The sequence below is a fragment of the Bubalus kerabau genome, chromosome 4 (assembly GCF_029407905.1).
Source record: "Bubalus kerabau isolate K-KA32 ecotype Philippines breed swamp buffalo chromosome 4, PCC_UOA_SB_1v2, whole genome shotgun sequence".
Classification (NCBI taxonomy): domain Eukaryota; kingdom Metazoa; phylum Chordata; class Mammalia; order Artiodactyla; family Bovidae; genus Bubalus; species Bubalus kerabau.
The window spans coordinates 81422866-81449731 of NC_073627.1; the positions used below are offsets into that span (position 1 = coordinate 81422866).

The following is a 26866-nucleotide window of genomic DNA, read 5'->3' on the forward strand; positions in this document are numbered from 1 at the left end:
AGAAGACAATGCTGTTTCACAAAAGAGGTAGTAGATTAAATCTTTCAATGCTGCTGAGAGGTCAAGAAAGATGAAGATATAGATGTTACCATTAGATTCGTCATATGGGTTATTAGTGATATTTATGCATTCCACATTGTTTTCCTAAGCTCATATCATGTTTCTGGTATTGAGCATGTATATAATAAATGCTCATTAAATATTTGTAGAGGGGAAGGAAAGAAAAAGAAAGACATGGAGAGAGGCAGAGAAAGAAGGAGGAAAGAGAGAAAAGTAAGGAAGGAATGGCTAGATAAATAAACTGAAAATGATAAATTATATTTTTGTGGCCTAGGCAAAAACTGATACTTGATTTTGTGAGATGTTGGTTGGGGAATGAAATCATAGTTAGCAGGCATGAGGTGAGGTCACGTAGCAGCAGGTATAAAGAATCCTAGTTTAGCAACAGATCTGTACTTTTGCTTTATGAACTATATTATAAGTGTAAGTTTATATAGCTTTCCAATAAATAGTCAGACATTTTGAAAAAAGTGGAAGTCTGCACACTTGATTTTAGAACACCTCCTTCCTTTACCACAATGCTCAGGAGTTATTTCATTCATTTATCTATTTTTACACGGAGATGTCTCCTTGGCAGACAGCCCAGCCTTGCATGGCTACAGCAAGTAAGCCATGGACCTTTCTCATGTATTCTCTTAACCTTTGTTCAGGGGGCTGTGATTGGAGACTGGCCAATCATTTTAAAGAAATTAAGAAAGAAATAAAGATTGAACAGCTGCTTTGATGCTTAAGACGGGCTGCCTTCAGATGCTAGTTGGCATCTGGCTGGCAAAGAGCAAGATAATTCAGTCCATCTGCTTATGCAACTGCAGATTATTTGGTCAATGAAGAGCTAAACAGCAAGAGCAGATATCTGTTTGGCACTTTAGTTATTAAATTCTCACAGTTTTTAGTATCATTCTATAACTATTTGGATACTTCTTTAGCACAAGTGTGTGTTATCAGTTAAGTTGTCCTTATTTGGTTTCAGTTCAGTACAGTTCAGTCACTCAGTCATGTCCGACTCTTTGCAACCCCATGAACTGCAGCACGCCAGGCCTCCCTGTCTATCACTAACTCCCAGAGTTCACTCAAACTCACGTCCATCGAGTCAGTGATGCCATCCAGCCATCTCATCCTCTGTCGTCCCCTTCTCCTCTTGCCCCCAATCTCTCCCAGCATCAGAGTCTTTTGCAATGAGTCAACTCTTCGCATGAGGTGGCCAAAGTACTGGAGTTTCAGCTTTAGCATCATTCCTTCCAAAGAAATCCCAGGACTGATCTCCTTCAGAATGGACTGGTTGGATCTCCTTGCAGTCCAAGGGACTCTCAAGAGTCTTCTCCAACACCACAGTTCAAAAGCATCAATTCTTCGGCACTCAGCTTTCTTCACAGTCCAACTCTGACATCCATACATGACCTACTGAAAAAACCATAGCCTTGACTAGACGGACCTTTGTTGGCAAAGTAATGACTCTGCTTTTGAATATGCTATCTAGGTTGGTCATAACTTTCCTTCCAAGGAGTAAGTGTCTTTTAATTTCATGGCTGCAGTCACCATCTCCAGTGATTTTGGAGCCCCAAAAAATAAAGTCTGACACTGTTTCCACTGTTTCCCCATCTATTTCCCATGAAGTGATGGGACCGGATGCCATGATCTTCGTTTTCTGAATGTTGAGCTTTAAGCCAACTTTTTCACTCTTCCCTTTCACTTTCATCAAGAGGTTTTTGAGTTCCTCTTCACTTTCTGCCATAAGGGTGGTGTTATCTGCATATCTGAGGTTATTGATATTTCTCCTGGCAATCTTGATTCCAGCTTGTGCTTTTTACAGCCCAGCGTTTTTCATGATGTACTCTGCATAGAAGTTAAATAAGCAGGGTGACAATGTACAGCCTTGATGTACTCCTTTTCCTATTTGGAACCAGTCTGTTGTTCCATGTCCAGTTCTAACTGTTGCCTCCTGGCCTGCATATAGGTTTCTCAAGAGGCAGGTCAGGTGGTCTGGTATTCCCATCTCTTTCAGAATTTTCAAGAGTTTATTTGGTTTGCCCTTCCCCAACTCCTTGTGATGAATGGCTTCCCTTTACCTGCAGATTGAATTAATAGAAAAACTGCAAATACCAGCAACTTTGATTTCCTTCACTCAGTTATTTTTTTGTGGTGGTTTCTGTTTTTAGCATATTAGGGAGGTTGTGGAACCCCATGAGATGCTGCATAAGCTATGGATCGCCTCCTAAGGAAAAGGCATATACATCCCAAATTTTACAGTCTGGGGTGTTTATTAACACTATTTATAGACAGATCAGCTCAGAAATTCTGACGGTATAGGTAAGATGTAATGTGGCATCATATTCATTGTGGACTTGGAGAGACGATTGAAAACATGATATCTTTGCCCATACTGAATCAGAATTTCTAAGTTTGTTAAAGATGTGGAAAATTTATAATGCTACAGTCTGAGACAATGCTTAAGGGGTCCATGGACAGTAGGCTAAGAGAGCTTTGGTTCACAGCACCCTCTCTAAGCATGCCTTTCTTAATAATAGAGAATACTGTTTCACTTATTTTCTTTTCCTCAACTCTTCACTCTGTTTTTCCCTCATGACTACCCACCACCCTTTTTACGCATACCATGTGAGAGTTCATACACACCACACAACAAGAGTGGCTGACTTGATCACAACACCTTTTAAGCTTTCTGTTATCCATGGAATGTTAGGCACTCGTTGAGGCATTAAAATTTAATCACCTCTTAACTTTTGCTTCTTTCACTCCTAATTAACATTAGAAAAATGACTGGTGCTCTGGCTATCTTTCACTTTGTGTGGCTTGGGAAGATACATAAGAGTAATCTCAGGAAATTTGTTCTGAACCTGCAGGACAGCCTACAGCTAATACAAAAATTGGCCTAAGAATGTGAACTTTCTAGGACAAAGCCTCTAATCTTTGCCATGATTCTCTGTTTAACTGATACAAACCTTCAGACCCATTTTTTAAAATCTTTTCCTAAATCTTAAACAATTAATCTTTTCCCAATCTTAAACAATTTCTTAAGACATATTCTTTTTTTCCCTTATAAGCAACTAAGGATGGATCGCGTTCCAAAAATCAGTTTGAAAGTCCTTTGTTCTAAGTTTGGCACGTATTTTGTCATGGTAAGCATACCTAAATGAGAGTGGCACCTTTCCAGCCTAGAAAACCCCTTTGACATTATTTCTGAATTCTAGGAATAGAGAATCATATGCTATTGATATGGTGACTGTTGCTGCATTTTCCTTGGCTTCTCCCCTTTTCCAGACATTATTCTTAGAAACCATCAGGAATGTCTAGGAAATTCCTGTCATCTTAACAGTGGTAGAAAAAAAAAAAATCACTCCTCTCAAGTTTTGGTTATAGAGAAGAAGACAATAGTAAATTTTGCTTTCCTGGAGCAGAGTTTTTCCCAGGCAAATTTATAAGAAACATGGGAGCCTCGAATCTCTTGCCTCTGGCCTCGTCGCACCTCTTACTACAGTGCTTCTCCTCTAGGAGCTGGTGGTAAGAGAGTGTGGCCACTAACAAAAAGGGGCTGTTTATAAATGTGATGTTGACGAATCAGGAGATGATGCCCCTGAGAGAAGGAAACAATTTCTCTTTTAAAAGACATGCCATATGTCATTTGTTATTAGAAGGAATTATCTGAACAATGAAACAAACAGTTATTCAGATGTTCACTCACACACAAAGAGAAACTCTGAGTGACCAAGTGAAAATCAGCAATGACTTTAGCCTAGCTCATTAGAAAAGCCCTTCAGCCATTCATTTCCACTCAAAAGTTTCAAGCTCTCAGCAGTAGAAGAAACCATTTGACCTGACATTGGGCCAAGTAGAAACATTTAAAGTCAATAGCAAATAGCAGAGAAAAATTTAAAAGGATTAATGAACCCATTTTAAAGAGCAACTAATGACAAGCTTGGCTAGCTGAGACTGGAAGCTATGAAAGTGTCTTAGGTGACTAGTACAAGGGAAAAGATAAGGAAGCAACTCACAGTTTAGAATTATAAGACAATTACTGAATACTTTGGAGAAGGAAATGGCAACCCATTCCAGTATTCTTGCCTGGAGAATTCCATGGACAGAGGAGCCTGGTGGGCTACAGTCCATGGGATCGCCAAGAGTCAGACACAACTGAGCGACTAACACACACACACACACACACACACACACCGAATACTTATAGGTCTTGAGGCCTTACTATATTTTTTACCAGTTTTAGCATAAAATTAAATCAGAATTGTATACTATGGAAAAGCCTTGGAGATACTGCTGTCACATGTGTTAAGGAGTAATCAGTTATGTACCACTGTGTAAATTAGCAAGTATGCATGCATTTGTGGAACCCAAAAAATAAATAACTCCTTTTCTCTCTCTTTAATTTTAAAACAGTTACACCCACCTCAGATCTTTACCATGAACTCTAGGATAAAGTTAGCATCACAGACCTAAAATGTCAGAAACTGATCTCCTGATCTTCACCACCTCCCCTTTAATTTATTCTTCCTCCACTCTTTCCCTTCTTGGTTAATGACAGTCCTCACCATATAACAGTACAAGCCCAAAACTTTGGAGTCATCTCTGAATTCTGTTTATCTTCTCTCTTTATTCATCAGGAGTTCCTGATAGAAGATACATAGACACTAGAACAGTAGCTCTATTTGTTGTATCTTGTTATAGGCTTCACAGGCAGCATGGTGGTAAAGAATCCAGATTCCTCACCAGTCCTTAGAATAACTGATCCAGAGCAATGTCAACAAAACTGTTTTGTAAAAGTCTCCCAGGTAATTCAGAATTGCCATGGACAGAGGAGCCTGGGGGGCTACAGTTCAAAGGGTCTCAAAGAGTCAGACATGACTGAATGAGTAAGCATGCACACACAGGGAATTCTAATGGGTGATAAAGTCATAGGCATGCTTGTAGCCTTCAAAGCTTCAGATTTAGAAGAAAAATCTGTAAATGGAAAGAAGAGCTAGGGATTATATTATGATAGTCCAACTTCCAGGACTGTATACCAGCTTTCTAATGCATGCTAATGGTGGGGAGTAGGAGTAAAGACTCTTGGACACATACATTTGAGCAAAAATTAGTTAAATCCCATTACTGTAGGGCTTCACAGAGCCATCTATGGCTTGTTACTGATTGCCATATATTTATGAAGGGAATAAAATGGGTAACATTTTCTACATTTACTTTTTTTTTTCTTTTTACCATTCTACCTGTTAATCAAAGAAAATTATGCGGAATGAGTATTCTGGGAAACACATCTGATTAACACTGGCATAGTGTTATGGTATCTATAAGACAGAATTTGGTACAATTGTAAAGGTAAGTAAGGATGGTTCAGGTGTTTTGCATTGTGTATAATACTGAAAAAATTAAAATTTATGTGGCAAGACATTACAGCTCACCCTTTGTCATTCAATCCCTGGTGGTTTTTTTTTTAATTATTTACATTAAAAAAGCAGTCTAGAAGAGGGCAATGCTTAGATCAAAGGAATAATTTTCAAAAGATGCTGTTTTAGGAAAACTGGCCCCTATGATGGGTGCTAGTTCAGAGTAGCTGAGCCTTCCTGACAGTTCTCACCTCTCCATAAAATCTACCTCTGATCCTGTCTCTCCAGAGTTTGGGGAGAGTTTATTTTTTAACTCCTCCTGTCTATCATCAGCCACCACACTGTTAGTATGCTCTCCAGAGAATGAAGGATTTGTACGTGAATATTTGTCTTGTCTCCTGGGTACGACGAGGCAGCAGCTGTTTTCTCGTGCTGTGTATAAGAGGCTACGTTTATTTTGGGCCTTTTCCATCTTGCTTACTTAGTGAAAGGTTGATGTTAAAGGTCTTTGTCATTGTTTACTTTCTCATTTTAGAGGAAATATGCACATACTTTCTGAACTCTGTTCCCAGCCAGTCTCTCTCTACCTTTCTCTGTCTCTGTCGGTCTGCTCTTATCATCGAACTATCTGCCTCTGTCACTCTGAGTCCTTAATTCAGATATACCATACCGTCAAGTTCATTTTCAGATGTGAAATTTAAGAATAGTGCAGCCTTAGGCAAACCAGTATAGTGGTAGAAGCTGTAGCAGAAAACTATGGGCTTTAGTGTCAGATTGGATGTGCTCCATTGTATTACTGACTGGCTGTGTTACCTCCCTCCAGCAAGTTACTCAAGAGCTATGGGTAGCCTGAAAGGGGGTGGTATCTAAGTTGTGGGAGCAGAGAGAGGATTATGGAAACAGTGTATATGAAAGTGCCTGGAATTTGCTTTCCCTTCTATCTCCTCTTTCCTCATTAATAGTCTTCATAGGTGATCTCTCCTCCCTGAGAACCCTCCTGGGTTAACCCAAATTTCCCCACATGAGGTCTAGAGAGCACTTCATGGCAGCTCTTACCAATTTTATCCTTTAATCCAAGAATCCAGGAATAAGTTCCTCTAAAGCACCAGCTCCAGAAGATCCATAGTGGCTGCCTAGAGACTGTATAGAAAACAGTCATAAGGTCCAGTTAGGGCTCTGAGAATAGGAGCATTAAAATTGGTTGGTTATGTCTGTCTTTTGCATGAGAAGTTAAGTTGCAACATATGTATTTGCCAGTCCTATTCCAAACCTCTTTCCTCTCTTTTCTTTCCCAACCAGTTTTTACCAAGCTAGACTCATCTTCGTGGGTTTTTGCTATAGCCTTCTGAAATAGCCCAATTTTTATATATTCATTCCCAAAAAGACAACAGTTTTGGCTGATGGTACTCTATAATCATTGTAGGGACACTTAACATATTTATAGACTAGGTATGAATCTAATAGTGGAATTTCATGCAGTGTTCTTGCAAGTTTTCTCGTCACATTATGGAACTCTCCTCACCTGTTACAAGGTCTCTGCAACAGCTTCTCATCTCTGCCCTTGCTCTGTGAAAGCATAGACACTAAGTATAGTAAATAAATGGATGTGTTCCAATAAAACTTTATTTACAAAAACATACGGTGAACTCAATATCACCCATGAGTCATGGTTGCTAAGCCCTGTGTAAAGCCTACATTTCTGTGTACACTACTCACCAATGATTCTAGACACTGAGACACAAGAATTGGCCCTGCTGTTGGCACTCAATAAATCTAAACAGACCTTATGTTCTGTGACTTGCAATGAGTTATAAGTGGGACTTGGGCCTGGATATTAGTTTCAAAATTTTCACTGAACTTCATAAAACTGCCTATGCTGATGATTCTCAAACTTGAATGTACATCAGAATCATCTAGAGAGCCAGACCCTAAATTGCTGGGACTGCCATTAGCATTTCTGTAATAGTCCACTAGGTCTGGAGTATGGCCTGACAATTTACGTTTCTAAAAATTTACATTTCTAATATCCATGTGGATGCAAATGGCTTGGAGAATCATACTTTGAGAATGAATGGCCTAAGCGATCCCTTTTGCCTAGAAAATTTAAGGTGCTCGATGAGATAACATTACTCAAGCAGCAGTGGATTTGGTTTGTCCTCCAATTCCTGATCTTAGAAAACTTATCGCACAACATCTCTACTTGATTAACTAATATACACCTCCTGTTGGCAAGTTACCTGCCTATTGCAGGCAGCCCAAAAAATATAACCTGAGGTCCATGGATGTGCTGGTTGGTGGTAAGAACTGTAGCTCAGAGGAGCCCCAGACCAGCAGGCTCCCTTCCTGTGCTGTTGCCTTCCTGCAGGCCCAGTATCTGTGCTGGCCAGTGGTGACAATTTATCTTAGCCTCTAGAGCAGAGGTTTAGGCAAGTGAGTCTCTCCCTGAATCTGATAAAAATCAAACAGTAGATCTCCTCACCTATTAAGATGATCTTAATTTCCTGTGTGATTTTGTTTCCATGAAAGTACATAGGAGACTGCATCAGCATATACCCTCCAATGTGACCACATTAGCTAGACTGGTGAACAATAAATTGCTTATCCATTTCCTATGCAAATAGTGCACACCCTGTTTGTGTGTGTGTCCGTATGTGTGTGTGTTTAATATATGGGATACTCCTAGGGTTCTCTTTCTTGGGAGAGGAAAGAATGAAAGTGATATTTATCAAATAAGTAGAATTGGTAGCCATCCTTGTTTCCTCCAAAAAAGCTTTTGCTCACCAGCTATTGCCTGAATCTTGTCTTTGGTGCCATGTTTTTTGTCTGAAAAAGCAGACTTTTAAGCTGTTAGCAATCATTTATACCTGGGGCTTCCCTAGTGGTTCAGATGGTAAAGAATCCACCTACAATGAGTGTTCAATCCCTGGGTTGGGAAGATCCCCTGGAGAAGGGAATGGAAACCCACTCCAGTATTCTTGCCTGGGAAATCCCATAGACAGAGGAGTCTGGCTATGGTACATGGGGTCGCAAAAGAGTCGGACACGACTTAGTGACTAAACAGTAACAACAACTCCAACCATATAATAGATACTTGGAAATTTAAAATCCACAAAATAGATAGGTTCACACCAGTGTACAGGACAGATGCTCCAGCAAAGTGCTGCAGAGTTCACTGGGGATCTTCCTTATCTCTGAAGATACACCTGGGCACAAAGCCACTGAAATAAAGTTCCCCAGAGGGAGTCAGGACATGGAATGGAGGCGGCCCAGTGGCCACTGATAAAACAGACTCTTCCCTGCTATCCCAGTGCTTTCCCTCCTTTGAAGTGCTGTCTGTGGTTATACAAAAATTATCTGTTTTCACTTCCCTAATCCACACTGAAGCACCAAAAGAATGCTCCTTGCCCAAGGTCACATAGTGAGTGGCAGATCAATGACATGGACAGAAAAGAGAGATATGAGGGTTAACGTCGTTATGGACTTTGGATGCCACAATTATCTTAGTTGCACCTAGAGGAAGAAGAAAATAGCTGATTCACTTCAAAGGTTTATTTTAGGAGTTATTTGATTTTTTTTTTTTTCAAATTCAGTGTACCAAAGAGTCCTAGCTGTGAATGCCTGTCAGATAATTACTCTTAGTAAGGAGTTTTTCTAGTAAGGAGAAAAGTAAGAAAGAGAAAACAGAATGATTAAGACATTGTAAGCTTAGGATTCTGTGTGTTTCTGTAGTGAGTATTTAAGGGAAAATACCATGCATTTGTTATATGATATAAAAGGAAATGAGTTAAAACTGAATACTTCCCCAAACACAGTAATCTAGCTCTACTATTCTATCGGCAATGCTATAAATCCTTTCAAGTATCAGTTTTTGATAAAATATGGAAGACCTTTAAATAAGTGGCTCTAACAGACACCAATTCCATGTATTAAAAAAAAAAAAAATTAACACTGCTCCAAGCTGCTATTCAATTCATTTCAGTAGGCTTTATCATATCCTCAAAAACTAGATTATCCTCTGAATCTCAATTTATCTCCTTTCAAATCTATTTGGCTGATGTTAAAGGTGAAAACTGATATGGCCCAATGGAGCATGGATTCAGAAAAACTGAAAATGGAGTATGTACCATTTCCAACCTAAAAAGAAGCTAATAAAAGTTATTTTGCTGTTCTATTCACTTGACTCCTGAAAGTTTCTTGGATTGAACACCCTCCAGCTATCAATGATAATGTCTATGATATGCATTTGACTAGAGTCAATTATATTGTAATAGCTAAAATAAAAACACAAGAATCAAGCTATGAAAAGAGCACTTTTATAGAAGAAAATTCAGTCTAAAGGGAACATAACTTTTAGTGTCAACTCTGACTTGTGAAAATGAAGAGCAAAATGTTCCCTGAACACTGAGAAGATAATTTCCTCTTATCACCAAAGCTTTGTTCCTGTTCCTTCTCTGGTTATCAAATCATATTTCCATAATGAATATTAATGCTTGTAGCACTTTAAAACCCAAACACCTGTGGTATCTAAATTAACTAAGATCCTTTATCCATATTTAATATTTTGCAAGTTTTTGCAGAAGCATCTATTGCCATTTTGTTATATATTTTGAATGCATATTTTATTCATGTGAAGTGGTTTGCCTTGCAAGTTCAGTGACACTGTAAGTTGTGGTTTCAAGTTTCCTCTCACTGTATGTAAGAGCCCAGGCATTTCATACAGTGTCTTCTCTGAATTGTAATTTAAGTTTTATCACAACCCTGCGGGAGCCACTAGTATCTGCAGCTTGATTTCACCCCATGGTTTAATACCCTGAAGTGTCAGGCTGATAGCCAATGCTGTGCCAATCAGTTTCCACCCAGTAAAGCTCAGGGAGTAAGGCAGAGATAAAGTGATGGAAAGCTGATAGTTGACGATGATTTACAAGTGGGCTTCATAGCTCTTAGGACTTCAGGATCCATACAGAGGGCATTAAAAGGAAAAAAACATCTCCATTTGCATAGTTTTTTGCATGACTTCAAAATAACAGGTGGAGAGTGGGAAGTCTAAAACAGATGCCCCATGTAAAGAAGACTAAAAATGCAAAGAGTAAGCGGATGAGTGTACAATAGTGAATTATTGGCAGGGTCACCTATGAGAGATGATAGTGCCTGAGTAAGACCTCCAAATTGGGGCTTCCCAGTTGGCTCAGTGGTAAAGAACCCACCTGCCAATGCAGGAGATGCACGAGATGTGGATTCAATCCCTGGGAAGGAATCCCTGGAAATGGCAACTCACTCCAGTATTCTTGCCTGGGAAACCCCCATAAACAGAGAAGTCTGCAGATATAATCCATAGGGTCACAAAGAGTCAGACACAACTTAGAGACTGAACGAATGGAAAGACCTCCAAATCACCCACTGTTTAGACTGGAGTTTCCTTGTCTATAAAGTGGAGATGCTATAGAAACTGACTTCAGAGTTTTTGTAAAAAAGAAATGATATGTCAAGCAGGGTGCCTGGTTCCTTGGCATTATGAACCCATTCTCTTTATGTTGCTCTCTTTATGTTATTTTATTCCCACCATAGGGTATCATAACAGTATTAATTGGACATTGAATATGTTTCAGGCACTGTGCTAAGCTTTACCTTCTCCATCATATGGCATTCATGAAAGAACCCTAGGAGAAGGGTACGTCTTTTATTTCCGCTTTACAGAGGAAGATGCCAGTGCTCAGAGAGGTGCATAAAGATCAATACTGGACTGGAGATTTGGACATGTGTCCATTAATCTAGAAGGGCTTCCTTGGTGGCTTAGCAGTAAAGACTCTGCCTGCAGTGCAGGAGTGGCAGGAGACCTGGATTCAATTCCTGGGTCGGGAAGATTTCCCAGGAAGAGGCCATGGCAATCCACTCCAGTATTCTTGCCTGGAGAATCCCATGGACAGAGAAGCCTGGTGGGCTGCAATCCATAAGGTTGCAAAGAGTTGGACACAACTGAAGTGCGTTAACATGCAGAGCACATGCCATTGATCAAGAAGTTCCTGACGCAACTGATTTGGGAAACCAGAAGGCATACATTCTAATTCCTCTAGGAATATTCAACGTGTCTGGGCTGCAGAGTGACAGTCTTTTAGAACTCCGGCCAGTTTTTATTCACAACCTTTTTGTTTGCCACATTTCAGCAAAATAGTCATACTCAAGGTTTTCTGGCCTGTCTCTATTCATATGTATACTCAAATATTCCATCCTTTACCAAAATTATAGGCAACCAAAGTTGCCTATAATTTTATCTAAATAAACAGCAAAGTAGGAAAATCTTATCAGATGACAACAGAGGGAATCTTTCATGTAGAAATAAGAAACACATTCTCTAGCTGCATCCCCATCTTTTTACAATGGCATTTGCATTTATACAGCCCCTAAATTTTAAGGGATGCCTAAAACTTGGTAAATGCTATTTCAATCGTATCAGGATTCAGGAGACTTGACAAATGCATCAGTGTTACGATACTAACCTTACAGGAAAGGTAACCAAGATGAGGTCAAAAGCGTAGATTAAGTCATATTTGTGTAGGAAGTTGTAATGAAAGATTGAAAATATGAGTCTTGAGTTTTGAATGATTGAACCACATATAGTAAGTATAGGCTGCTGACACCAAGTTCAGCAATGAAGACTGTGAGTTTTTGTTTTCTGTAAAAGCACAGGGAGCTGTGAGCAATTGTCTGCATTGAGCCATCCATCAAAGAGTATTGATGGTGAGTGTTTGGTGTGCTGAGCAGATTCTAAATAACCTGCCGCTTTAATTTCCTCATCTAGAATATAGAAATAATAAAGATATCTGCCTCATTGGGTTGTTATAAGGATTAAGTGAAATAATGCATGTGGAAGTATTTTGTAAACTGAAGTATTACATGTGTCAGACTTTTATTCATTTCAGACAATTAAAACTTTATTGAGCGTAATCCACTTGGTGATAAAAATCTAAAGACTAAATTGTAGGTTATTTTACTCTCAAGGATATAACTACCTAACAGGATATGTATCTTATCTACACAATTAAAATTCAGTGTGAAAACTGCTACTAAAATGTACAGACAATGCACACTGGTGTTGTAGAAATAAGGATCACAATTAATTCAGGGCAAAGAAGCCATATTTTAGAGAATTTTCAGGCTAGAGTGATATATTGTGCTTTCTCTGAAAGTTGTGAGGGGAGTGTTTGGGTTTTTTTGAAATGGAAAAAAAATGGATATTATTTTTTTTTTGTTTTTAAATTTTTGTAATGTGTTTATTTCTGCCACACAACAACGCAAATCAGCCATAATTATACATACATCCCTTCTCGCCCAAATCTCCCTCCGCTCCCCCAACTCCATCCCTCCAAGTCATCACAGAGGGCCAGACTGGGCTCTATGAAGGGAATTTTTAAGGATAAAAATATTCTAGATAAGAACATCCCAGGTAGAAGGGACTGTGTGAGCATCAGTACAAAAGCATAACAAAGTAGTCTCGGTCAAAAACATATGAGAAGATGAATTCAAAAGATAGGTTGGAAGGATGTCGGTAAAGACTTTTGAATGCAGTGCTTAAGAGTTGGAGTTTTATCTTGAATAATATGAGTTGCTGTGGGTGGAACTATTTTCAGGAGGAATGTAACATATATCATTTTTGTTTGTTTTTGGAAGAGAGGTAAGAGTGAAAGTGATGTCATCCCTGCCCTTAAGATGCTTCTTTTGGACTAAAGAGGTCATATCCGTGTATACACAGGCGTGTCAGTTCCTTAACCTTCACCATTAGGAGCAGAACCTAGGCTGGGACCAGAATAAGCGTGTGATCCAGTATAGCCTAGATTGCTGGAGCTAATACAGGTCATCTCTATGTGTGTTAGTCACTAAGTTGTTTCCAACTCTTTGCAACCCCATGGACTGTAGCCCACCAAGCTCCTCTGTCCATGGGATTCTCCAAGCAACAATACTGGAGTGGGTTGCCATTCCCTCCTCCAGGGGATCTTCCTGGCCCAGGAATTGAACCTGGGTCTCCTGAATTACAGGCATGTTCTTTACTGTCTGAGCCACCAGGGAAGCTCACAGGTCAGCTACAAACCAAATATCTCATGGTGTTTGGGAGGTTTGAGCACAAACATCTTAATAAGCGTGAACTAGACCTGGATGCTTTGTTATCTTGCAGACCAGGTATAACTGAGTATTGGCCCTAATGATTGCCACATGTGGCCCAGAAGTGCACTCCCAGGTGGGCGGGGGCACTGAGTCTGTTTCTGGACAAGAATTGTATGTCATAGTCACACCATTCTAGAACAGAGTTCCAAATATTTTGTATGGGCTTTCCACGTAGTGCTTAGTGGTAAAGAACCCACCTGCCAACGCAGGAGACATAAATAAGAGACACGGGTTTGATCCCTGGGTCAGGAAGATCCCCTGGAGGAGGGCTTACTAAACCACTCCAGTATTCTTGCCTGGAGAATCTCATAGACAAAGGAGCCTGGCAGGCTGTAGTCCTTGGGGTCGCACAGAGTTGGACACAACTGAAACAACTTACTTGCATGCATGCATATTTGATATATCACTATATTATGTGAATAAGAACAAAATTCTTCTAACAATGAGACATCACTCATTAGGTTACTAGTGTTACACTGAAGATGATGTGTTCAATTGTCTGACTCACAGAGAGGTTAAAATTACAATTCTGAGAACTTCCCTCTCCCATGGTTCCATGTCAGTGTCTGAAAATGAGGGGAATTTATGAGCTTTAGAAGGAAGAAGAGAAAATGTTGGAGGTAACCTTCTCTGGAGTTGTGGTTAGTCCCCTGAGCAGGTGTAGAGTTGGAAGTGGCTTCCAGATGTATCTTGAAGATCATCTACATGAGGCTGCAGACTGAGATGGTTGCTGGGTGCCTCCAGAGGTTCTTGGGGTGACCCACTGAGAACCATGGGCTTTGTTGCTGCAAGCTGAAATTCTGGGTGAAGGTTGTCCTCAACTTTGCTTTCCTGGTAATGCCAGTGATTATGAAAGCCAGCCTCCCTCCCTTTCCCTGTGTTAAAACCTTTTATGTATGGAATACATAGAGTAGACTGCATTTTTCTCAGTCCACACTGACTGAGTCAGATGTGGTCATATACAATACTTACCTGGTAGAAAACAACCTGCCAGTGTATATATATGAAAGATATGTGTCTATTTACATGGTACATTTAAGCAATGGCAATATTGGTTATACATATTAGAAATAATTTTTAAAATTCACAAAAATCTCATGCTAAGTTTCTTTGGTCATGTCTGACTCTTTGTGACCCTATGGACTGTAGCCCTCCAGGCTCCTCTGTCCATGGGGTTCTCCAGGCAAGAATACTGGAGTGGGTTGCCATTTCTCCAGGGGATCTTCCTGGCCTAGAGATCAAACCCATGACTCTTGTGTCTCCTGTATTGGCAGGCTGATTCTTTACCACTAGAGCCACCTGGGAAGCCTATATATGTGTATGTATATATATGATCAAGAAATCCTGCTTCTAACAATTTATCCCAATGATATAATGGAAAAAGTATGCAAAGTTATTTGCCACACATTAATAAATACTCTCTTTTGGTTCAGTGTTGTGCCAGCCTCTTGGGACAAAGATGAATAAGACTCATTTTCTGTCTTCATATCTCAAACTCAGTCAGATGTAATTCACTGCTCTTCAAGGCTAATCAGCCATACCCACCACTATCAAACCTCAAGTTCCCTTAAACAGTCTTAGACCTCATTCTTCCTCAATCCTCACTCTCTGCCCAGGTTTAGTCAGTTCTTTTATTGTCCTTATGTCTTCATCTCTGCTCCCATATCCTTCCTTACCCTGTTCCATCTTCCTGTTATTTCATGTTGGCCCCTTACGTATTCTGAGGTATGTATATATAACAAAATCAGTTTATGCCTCAAGAGATTCATGAACATCAGTTTATTACTATTAACTAAACTCCAGCCTGCTTTCCACTAGTTTTTTCATTAATGCCCTTTTTCTGTTTCAAGATCAAATCCAGAATTATGAGTTTGTCTTTATGGTTTGAAAATAAAACTGTAAGTATACATCAGTTCAGGTAGTTCAGTTCACTCTCAGTCGTGTCCAAATCTGTGTGACCCTATGGACTGCAGCATACCAGGCCTCCCTGTCCATCACCAACTCCTGGAGTTTACTCAAACTCATGTCCATTGATCGGTGATGCCATCCAACCATCTCATCCTCTGTCATCCCCTTTTCCTCCTGCCCTCAATCTTTCCCAGCATCAGGATCTTTTCCAGTGAGTCAGTTCTTCACATCAGGTGGACAAAGTATTGAAGTTTCAGGTTCAGCATCAGTCCTTCCAATGAGTATTCAGGACTGATTTCCTTTAGATGGACTGGTTGGATCTCCTTGCTGTCCAAGGAACTCTCAAGAGTCTTCTCCAACACAACAGTTCAAAAACATCAATTCTTTGGTGCTCAGCTTTCTTTATAGTCCACTCTCACGTCGATACATGACCACTGGAAAAACCACAGCCTTGACTAGACAGACCTTTGTTGGCAAAGTAATGTCTCTGCTTTTTAACACACTGTCTAGGTTGGTCATAACTTTTCTTCCAAGGAGCAAGCGTCTTTTAATTTCATGGCTGCAATCACCATCTGCAGTGATTTTGGAGCCCCAAAACATAAAATCTGCTAGTTTACACTGTTTCTCCATCTATTTGCCATGAAGTAATGGGACCAGATGCCTGATCTTTGTTTTCTGAATATTGAGCTTTAAGCAAACTTTTTCACTCTTCTCTTTCAGTCTCATCAAAAGGCTCTTTAGTTATTCACTTTCTGCCATAAGGGTGGTGTCATCTGTGTATCTGAGGTTATTGATATTTCTCCCAGAAATCTTGATTCCAGCTTGTGCTTCTTCCAGCCCATTGTTTCTCATGATGTACTCTGTATATAAGTTAAATAAGCAGAGTGACAATATACAGCCTTGACGTACTCCTTTTCCCCAGCAATCTTAATTCCAGCTTGTGCTGTATCCAGCCCAGCATTTCTCATGATGTACTCTGCATAGAAGTTAAATAAGCAGGGTGACAATATACAGCCTTGATGTACTCCTTTTCCTATTTGGAACCAGTCTGTTGTTCCATGTCCAGTTCTAACTGTTGCTTCTTGACCTGCATACAGGTTTCTCAAGAGGCAGGTCAGGGGGTCTGGTATTCCCATCTCTTTCAGAATTTTCCACAGTTTATTGTGATCCACACAATCAAACACTTTGGCATAATCAATAAAGCAGAAATAGATGTTTTTCTGGAACTCTCTTGCTTTTACGATGATCCCGTGGATGTTGGCAATTTGATCTCTGGTTCCTCTGCCTTTTCTAAAACCAGTTTGAACATCTGGAAGTTCACAGTTCACATATTGTTAAAGCCTGGCTTGGAGAATTTTAAGCATAACTTTACTAGCATGTAAGATGAGTGCAATTGTGCGGTAGTTTGAGCATTCTTTGGCATTCTCCATCATAGGGCAGACTGAAAACAACAGTCACAGAAAACTAACCCATCTGATCACATGGACCACAGCCTTGTCTAACTCAATGAAACTATGAGCCATGCCGTGTAAGGCCACCCAAGGTGGACGGGTCATGGTGGAGAGTTCTGACAAAACATGGTCCACTGGAGAAGGGAATGGCAAACCCCTTCAGTGTTCTTACCTTGAGAACCCCATGAACAGTATGAAAAGGCAAAAAGATAGGACACTGAAAGATGAGCTTGCAGATCAGTAGGTGCCCAATATGCTACTGGAGATCAGTGGAGAATTAACTCCAGAAAGAATGAAGTATACATCAGATCATCTTAATGACCACATTATAACAAAGTCTCAGTGCTTGGTTTTGATGACCATGTTTGAATTTACAATAATGCCAAATAGTACTAATTTTATTGTCCTGACTAATGAGTAAAGGACAGAAAGTTACTGAATAGGAAAATGAAGCACCATCACTGAGTAAATTTCAAATGATATCGTTGCCTCCACAGCAACTGCACAGAAATTTAAAGAGAAAAGCAGTCACAAAATTTATTCCTTTATTAATCGTACAAGTTTTTATCAAACACTTACCATGTGTAGGCATCTTACATTGAGGACAGAGTGATTAACAAAATAGACAACGAGTCTCTCTCTCCCCCCTCCCATCCTGCTTCCCTCTTTTCCTTCCCCTCCCCGCACTCTCACTGTCTCTTTTTCTCCCTGAGTTTACATTACATAAGACGTAAGAGTACATGCACATCAAAAAGTGAAAGAATCTTCCCTAGCCATGACTTTCATGTTCTAGGTACAATGGTAGTTATGCTTTCAAAAAAGCAACATCATTCATTATACTAATTTGTTAATTCTAATTTTTCAGTCTTATTTGCATTTAATTTTTAAATTTACTTTTGTTTTTGTGGCATAAGGACTTCAAACATTAAAAATTTAACACTCTGAGTAAGTAATGGAATAAATTGATCGAATTTAGACTGTATAATATTTTTTCCTTAAAAAATTCTGAATTTGGAAAATATTGTGTAATGCATCATATATATCCCTCACATGGCATAATTAAGAATTCAGGATATTCTGTGCTCAATAAAACCTTTTAGATTTCTAACAATAACAGGAAATGTAGGAAAATGTATATATTTCTATTTGGCTTTCTATTTCAGAATCTACTGTTTGGAGGTCTTCTCATTTATTTAGCTGTTAATATAGAAGTTTGAATGACAAGACAAAAGGTTGCATTGTCAGAATTCCCAGCTGAAAACACAGATGGGCAGACCATTATAGACATTACTTTCATGAACTCACTCTAGGTCTTTCTAGGTCTTGCTGTCTATTTTGCAGGCCCAGGAATCTGATTCGTAAGTGTATAGAAAGTAGGGGTGAAATGTGTCTGCTTTCTCTCTCTCTCTCTCTCTCTCTGCCTCTCCTGGGACAGTTGCTCATAGTAACACCCCATACTAGATTTATATTCAGAAGTTTGCTTTGGGGCACCTGGGAAACAGATCCAAAAGAAGTGGGTTTTTTGTTTGTTTGTTTTTTTGTCTGTTTGTTTGTTTTTACATGATTCAAATATCTAGTAACATCAGGCTTGGGTAGCCTGACACACTCATTTCAGTAATGAGCATGCATCTTCTGTCAGACCAGCAGAACTGGAGCCTTGGTAAGGGTGCTTCTTCTAAAAGCAGTTGCAAGGTCACTACTACCCTTTGTCTCTATGACAATCATCTTTCTATCATTGACCAACATACCCTTGACAGACTGGCACATGGTATCATTAAACACATTCATCAGTTCAATAAGCTCCATTATAGACTACAAGTCATTCTTTGCAAGCTCTTTCACTGAAGCATTAATTTCATTAAACATTTATTGAATACCTTTCATGGAGCAGCAACTGAATTTAGGAGTATAACAGATATTGTTCCCACTCTCGCAGAGTTTATCATCTATCAGGAGATACAAAAAAGTGTTCAGATGATCGCCACAAGCGTGATGTGTGTTGTGATGGGAGTAGAGGATGCAATGATAGAAGCTAGGAGAAGCACACGATGGACTTGAGTCCGTGCCATCTCCCTATATTAGGTTATGTCTAAATGCATTGCAGAAGGAAATGGCAACCCACTCCAGTATTCTTGCCTGGAGAATCCCAGGGACGGGGGAGCCTGGTGGGCTGCCGTCTATGCGGTTACAGAGTCGGACACAACTGAGGTGACTTAGCAGCAGCAGCAGCAAACTGAAATATGAAAGTTGAGCAATGACTAGTTGGAAGAAGTGCCTATGTTTATGTAGAGTGTGTATGTGAGAGAGACAGAGAAAGCAAGAGAGATTCTCTTGCTTGAACATGTATGAAAATGAAACAGCATGAACAAGTATCATGAGATAGTGTGTATTTTATAAACTGAAAGTGAGTATTTTCACATGGCACTGTTCTGACCCATTATATGTTGATATCATGGTTTCCATCTCCATCTTCAAGGGGGAAATGTTTCTTTTATTGCACATTTACAATTAATGCAAGGAATGAAGTCTTAAAATTCTGATGGGGATCTCATTTTAGAAATGTCATGGATCACACCAAGCAGCTGTCACCCTCACTAAGCCAAGCCTCTCCTGAGCAAGCAGTCTTTGGAATAGCTTAATAGAAATATGATTTGTGCCGTTTTTTCATTGTTCTGTTCCCCTGCAAAAAGTCAGCCTTGGTAAGCCTTTGCTTAATGTGTCCATAGTGATACCTCAGCAGGTATTTATTTTATTATCTTCTATGTTAAAAGATCTCAGCTTTGTATAGTATGCATGTGTGCATGCTAAGTCACTTTAGTCATATCCGATTGTTTGAGACCCCATAGACTGTAGCCACCAGGCTCCTCTGTCCATGGAATTTCCAGGCAAAAATACTGGAGTGGGTAGTCATTCCCTTCTCCATTTATATAGTATAGATTTCTTCAATTTGAATATCATTCCCTTAGCTATGTAAACTATAAAGAATAAAATTCAGTCAAATTTACTTCAATAAAAAGCATTTTAAAAATAAAGAATACTTTTTATCAATTTAAAAAAAGTTAACAGAATTAAGCAGAGTTGGCAGTATCCAGCCACTTTCAATACCATGTTCATACTTTAGCCATTGAAAAAGTAGGTGGATAAGGAAGTTAATGTTTTCTGACTTTAAATGAATAATTTATATCCTCCATTATACAAAAATTTACCCAGTGGCTAAACAAGATAAAATGTATCCAGGACAGTATATATCAGACTCTAGGCTGATGGGGGCTAAATAAGGGCTTCCCAGGTATCTCAGTGGTAAAGAATCTGCCTGCCAATGCAAGAGATACTGGAGACACAGGCTCGATCCCTGGGTCCGGAAGATCCCCTGGAGAAGAAAATGGCCACCCACTCCTGTATTCTTGCTGGGAAATACCCATGGACAGAGGAGCCTGTCCATGGGGTTGCAAAGAGTTGAGCACAACTGAGCGACTAAGTATAGCACACAGGCTAAATAAATCAATGAAAAATATTTCTTCATTTGTTATACATTCAGTAAAACTGAAACATTCTGATAGTCATTCTGTGATTAAAGGGACTACGTGGCAGAACACTTACATTGTATGGCATTTCTAGAGCTGAACTGAAACTTTATGGTTTCTCTATAAGAGCATATTCACCAAAAGTTGAAGTGGATGATGGTCATATCCCCAGTAGGACAGCCTCTTCCTTGGAAATACACCTTCTGTTTATCTGGTGGTAGATGAATCGCTTCTCTTATAGTCTTCCACTTTTTCATGTGTAACTCAGAAAGTTGGTTCTTTTCCTATAAGCCTCAATAAAGAATTTTTTCTTCAATTATTTTTCTCCTGTTATATCTCACTTTTCAATTTTCTACTCCCCTAGAATTCAGCTGTCTGCCTCACAGTATCAAGTCCTGCTGTAGAAGAGAGCAAATGGCAAATATAAATGCATTTTAAGGAGAGTAATCTGCCAGGTCTTTTTGGAACTGAAGGTACAGGATGTGGGGAAAATGAAGCAGGGATTTAGGCAGAGTATTATTAGATACTTAATTGTTGTTTTCCACTTCTAATTCACTGATAAGCTCCAGTAATGCTAAAGCATCTCATTTTTTATAGAAAAAGAAAGAAGACACTTGAAATATTAAGCTGTCTTTAAAACTATAATCAAAGAGAGTATTCTGAAGGGGAAACTGCCTCTGTTGAATTGGGGCGTTCAGACTGCACAATTTTAAAACAGTTGAGCACCCAGGAGCTGAATGTAACAGCCAAAGAAAATAGTTTCAATAAGTTTGTAATTATATGTGCTGGATTCCAGGGGAGGTCAGCCTGAGTGCTGGAGGGTTAAGAGTTGTGCATGCATGTAAGTAATAGCCCATAGGCAAAAGGCAATATTTCAATCTGTATTCTTTTCCTTAGCATTCATTTGTAGAAGGCAAAAAGTGCAAGATTTCTGTCAATAACCCCCAACCCCACCGAAAAAAAAAGAAACAAACTAGGAAAAAGAGTTTTGGGATTCTTTTTTAAGGATATCCTGCTGAAAGACAATGAATGGAAGCCATACCGTACAGTCTCAGCCCTGAGAACTCTTAACATTCCTGCTTCCATTCTCCCTTGAGAATTTCCCTTCAAGGCTCCTTTTCCATATAAGTCTTCATATCAGTTTGATTATGGATTTACTATTCAAGGATGAAGATGTTTTAATCACAAAATATCTAACATGTAAGTGAAGATTCAGTTCAGTTGTGTTCAGTCGCTCAGTCACGTCCGACTCTTTGTGACCCCATGAATCGCAGCATGCCAGGCCTCTCTGTCCATCACCAACTCCCGGAGTTCACCCAAACTCATGTCCATCAAATCGGTGATGCCAGCCAGCCATCTCATCCTCTGTCGTCCCCTTCTCCTCCTGCCCCCAATCCCTCCCAGCATCAGGGTCTTTTCCAATGAGACAACTCTTCGCATGAGGTGGCCAAAGTATTTAGTTTCAGCTTCAGCATCAGTCCTTCCAATGAACACCCAGGATGGATCTCCTTTAGGATGGACTGGTTGGATCTCCTTGCAGTCCAAGGGACTCTCAAGAGTCTTCTCCAACACCACAGTTCAAAAGCATCAATTCTTCTGCACTCAGCTTTCTTCACAGTCCAACTCTCACATCCATACATGACCACTGGAAAAACCATAGCCTTGACTAGACCCATGTTCAAATGTTTGCAGTGAAGATGATGCTTCTACTTTGTAGGGTTCTTATACAGACCCAGTGAGATAATGCATGGAAAGTGCTAGTATAGTGCTGGTGAATCCCCTGTCGCATTAGCTATAGCAGCAGCTGCCACTGCAGTGCTAGGAAATGATGCTTTTATTATATTTCAGCCATGAGGGCTTCCCAGGATCCAGAGGTCCATTTCTTCAGTCACAGTACAATGTTGGATTTGGGAGGGGAAATAATGACAACAAATTATTGAGTAAAGAAAACCCCAATACATATTTGGATGGTATGCAAGTCCTACTGTCCTGGATTTGGGGATTTCTGTCCATACCCCAAGAGACTTTACATTTTCAGTTTTTTTGGGAGCCACTCACCCTCTGTGATGCCTGCAGTAACTGCTGTCCACAATGTGATGGGGTTTTAGCACTGGTGAAAGTCCTTTCAGGTACAACATCCACCCTGCTCAAGCATGGCAGTAATTCAAACTAGTCTAGTTGCAAGAAACAGGAGTTTTAAGGCTAGATTTTGTAAGAGGTTGTTAACAAAAGACATCCTAAAATTCTGTTTCCCTCTACGAGTTTGTTCATTCTCCTGCCTGCAGACTGAGATTCTTTGTTTCCTTGTCATCTCCACCCCTAACCCGTCTCTCCAGTTGCAGGTTGTACTTGGTTTGGTTCACTGTGAAGACTGTGGCCCTGTTTCTGTAAGAAGTTTTAATGTCTGGCCCGGTGGCTTACCCTAGTGTCTTAATAAGAAACAACTTGATTGGCTTGGCTTAGATTGACTGCCCGCCCTCTAGTCTATAAGCCGCTGTGGAATGGAGGTGATAGTGCCTGTAGTTATCTTTGGGCAGAACAGTGGCCTCCCAAGGAAGATCCCCTGGAGAAGGGAATGGCTACCCACTCTAGCATTCTCGCCTGGAGAATTCCATGGACAGAGGAGCCTGGTGGGTTCCAGTCCATGGGATCACAAAGAATCAGACTTGAATGACTGACTGACCCAAGGAATTCCATTTCATAATCCCCAGAATCTCTGAATATGTTCCCTTAACCAGCATAATGGACTTTACAGATGCCATTGAAGCAAAGATCTTAAAATATAAAGATTACCCTGGATTATCCAGGTCAATATACTCACAAGAGCACTTAGAAAAGAGGGAGGGAAGAGAGTCGGAATCAGAGATGGAGATGTGATGAGGTAAACATTTTGGAGTGATGTGGAGCTGTAAACCAATGAAGGCAGGAAGTCTCTTGGGGCCAGAAAATCAAGGAAATGGATTCTCCCCTAAAGCCTCCAGAAGAAATGCAGCCCTGAGACCCATTTTAGACATTCGCTCTCCAGAACTGTAAGAGAATAAACCTGTGCTGTTCTATGCCACTAAATGTGCTGTAATTTGTTAGAGTAACAATAGAAAACTAACACGTGACCTCTTTGGAAGCAGGGGCAGCTGCTAAAGGAAAACTCACCTTCTCTCTGATTCCCAGACCTCAAAGAACTCAAAAGTAGCTTCTCAAAGTTTAGGGACTGCTTGCCTTAACATTGTCAAGCTTTTTTTTACCTCTGAGTTCTAACCTAACCACTAGTTCCTGTTATGAGTCAGTAGAAGCTGTCTTTATTTCCTTAAGGTAATAATAATAACTACTTCATGGGAATTTTGGTGAGTACTAATTTAGATAACTTATGTGGATAAAGTTGCTTATAGCAATATCGGGCACAAAGTAAATGCCTATTATTATGAACCCTACTAATAAGATATGAAACCTTGATGGTTGTCATTGACACGAATAACTAGATTGAATGAAGTTGAAAGGCCCTTTACTTATTGCCCAATCTTCATGGCTCAAATATTTTCCTATTTATTTAGGCTTTTTAACAGCAGGATAGGATTATTATCTCCAATTTATAGGTGAGAAAACTGAGTCTCAGAGAATGTAAATAACTTGCCCTAAAGTGGGAGTGTCATAGCTAGAATTCAAATGTAGGTCATTTGGCTTGAACAGGAAGCCTCTTTCTAGGTCATTGTGCAGACTCTTAATGCAACAAACCAAAGACACTGGGCTCCAAAGCACTACCCGCATTTCTAATGTGTGATAGTTTAGAAGGTGGTAATGGGTATGAAAAGCTTGGCAACACTTTAACATGAAAGTACTGGATGTGTGAACACTGTCAAAGTTTCAATAAGCATGCTTATTGTTGTAGACTGAATTGATCCGTCTAAAATTCATAAGTTGAAACTCTAGCCCCCAGAATGACTATATTTAGGGATCAGGCCTGTGGGGCTATAGTAAAGATTAAATGAAGTCATAAAGGTGGAACCTGGTAGGCTACAGTCCATGGAATTGCAAAAGAGTCAGACATGACTGAGCCACTAAAAACACAAACGATAGGGTGGATCCCTAACCCAATAGGGCTGGTGCCCTTATTAAAAAAAAAAAAAAAAAAAAAAAAAAAAAAACAGAAGAAACACCAAAGTTCTCTATCTCTCCACCATATGAGGACATGATGAAGAAGCAACTGGCTTCAAGCTAGGAAGAAAATCCTTATCAGAAAGCAAATCAGCCAACACCTTGATCTTGGACCAACCAGCCTTCAGAACTATGCACAAATATATTTCTGTAATTTAAGACCCCCAGTCTATGGTACTTTTGTTATGGCAGAGAAGTCTAAGACAAATATACAAAAGTGGCATCCCTCTCTTCCTCTCGGCACTGTTATTCTGGTTTTGTTTTGTTTTTATTTTTACAACTCCAGATGTTTCAGGATCTGTTCCTATACATATGAAACACTGTTCTTCACTTCCTGTCTAACGTACATGCATTCATTTCACTGACATTTTGGAGAGTAGAACCTGTGTTGTGTGATAGAGATGAAAAATCAGGAAGGACAGACCCCAATTTTATGGTGGAGCTTCCAGCATAAAAAATGTATGACATGGTGTGTGTCAATGTATATGCACATGCCTATGTATATGTATGCATGCAGCGTGCATGTGTGTGAGATATATATTAAGACATGAAGAGAAGAAAGAGAAAAAGATAATGAAAGTAGCAGAATTAGAACTATAGATTGAATCAAATACAAGTCTTTATTTCAGTCCTAATGAAAAACACCATGCTTTTGGGTGAAGTCAAGGGGAAAATAAGAATTGTCTTCAGAGAAGACAGTAAGATAAAGGTCCTTAAAGATGTCTTCTGTCTTTCTGGACTTTTTTTTTCCCCCTTAGACTAACACCTGATATCTTAGCTGGTCCTGATGGTGGATATAACAGATCTAGGGTTCCTCCCTGATTTTATCCTTGAAGTCCCATATACATAGACAGTGATCTTTTGAGGAGCACTGTCGATTTGTAGGTACTTAAAGACAAACAGATAGAAAGGTTCAGCTATGAAATTTTTCTAGGAGTTAATTTTCACTTTGCAAACAACATATTTGACCACTGAAGGGCAGGGAAGGATTCTTCGTTCCTTCTTTCCTGAACTATAGATTCTTGCTCTGTCCTAGGGAAGGCCATGCACTGACTGTCAAACCTCCCAAACCTGTCTGCTTCTTTCCATCCTTAATGCCACTATGTAGGTTCAGTCTAGCATCATCTAATGCTAAAAGATAACTGATGCTAATATCCACATTCCTATCATTCTCTCCAACGCCACACATGTGATCTTGTGATTCCCTGTGTAAAACCTTTTAGTGATTTTCCCTTGCCCTTTGCATCACATCCAGTGTCTTCAGAGATCATCAAAGACCCTGTACGCTTCAGCTACAGTAGTAGTGTTAGTCACTCAGTCCTTTCCAACTCTTTGTAATCCCATGGTCCATGGAATTCTCCAGGCAAGAACACCGGAGTGGATTGTCTTTCCCTTCTCCAGGGGATTTTCCTGACCCAGGGATCAAACAGGGTCTCCTGCATTGCAGATGGATTTTTTACTGTCAGAGCTACAGGGAAGCCCCCTTTAAGCTTCAGCTATACTAAGGTATTTACCATTCCCAGCAGGCGGCAAACTCTTTCTTATCATCCATTATTTTGTACACACCGTTCTCTCTACCTAAAAAGGATTTCTCCCTTTTCTTTGACTGGATAACCCTATATTCAAGCTTTCATGTAGATATCAACCATTAAGGAAAGAATCACCTGGGCTGCTTTTTCATCCATAGGACGCCAATTTGAGTAATGTCTGCTTCAGTCATAATGGAGAGAGCTAAGACCAGACTTATTATCTCACCATAATCAAATAGAAAAATGGACAAATATATAAAACAACTGTTTTCAGAAATTAGACAACATCAGAGAAAGATTGTGCTCCTTACAAAGAGAAACAAGCGAGATGAGTCCTATGATGACCCAGGATTTATGTGGAACTTTGCAGATCACAGTGCAGAACGGACTATTCCCAACAGACCATGAGGGCCTTAAGGTCTTAAAACGTTGAGTAGATGTGGATCAGAGGTTGAGGGAGCTAAGGTTTCTGAAACTTATAACATGCAGAACTGGAGAAGGAGGAGCCATATTAAGGAAAGCTCTAAGAATTTGCATATCATTTCCTTGAATCTCTTCCTGAGTGATAAACTATGTACACACAGGTTGAGATTCCACAGACTAGAGAAAAGCCAACTAGGAAGCTTTATTACGGACAGGTCTCATATTCACAGAGAATTGAGAGAAGTTTGAGTTCTGGCTGGATGGAGATGTGAGTCCTCACTGATTGTTCATGGCATTTAGCAGACCCCAAGCTTCCT

General features: G+C 39.8%; 1 protein-coding gene across 6 annotated transcripts in view; it reads left to right on the forward strand.

Annotated features, from left to right (window-relative positions):
- The window catches only part of LINGO2 (leucine rich repeat and Ig domain containing 2), a 681723-nt gene that overhangs the window by 411034 nt on the left and 243823 nt on the right, over nucleotides 1-26866 (forward strand). The window lies entirely within an intron of this gene.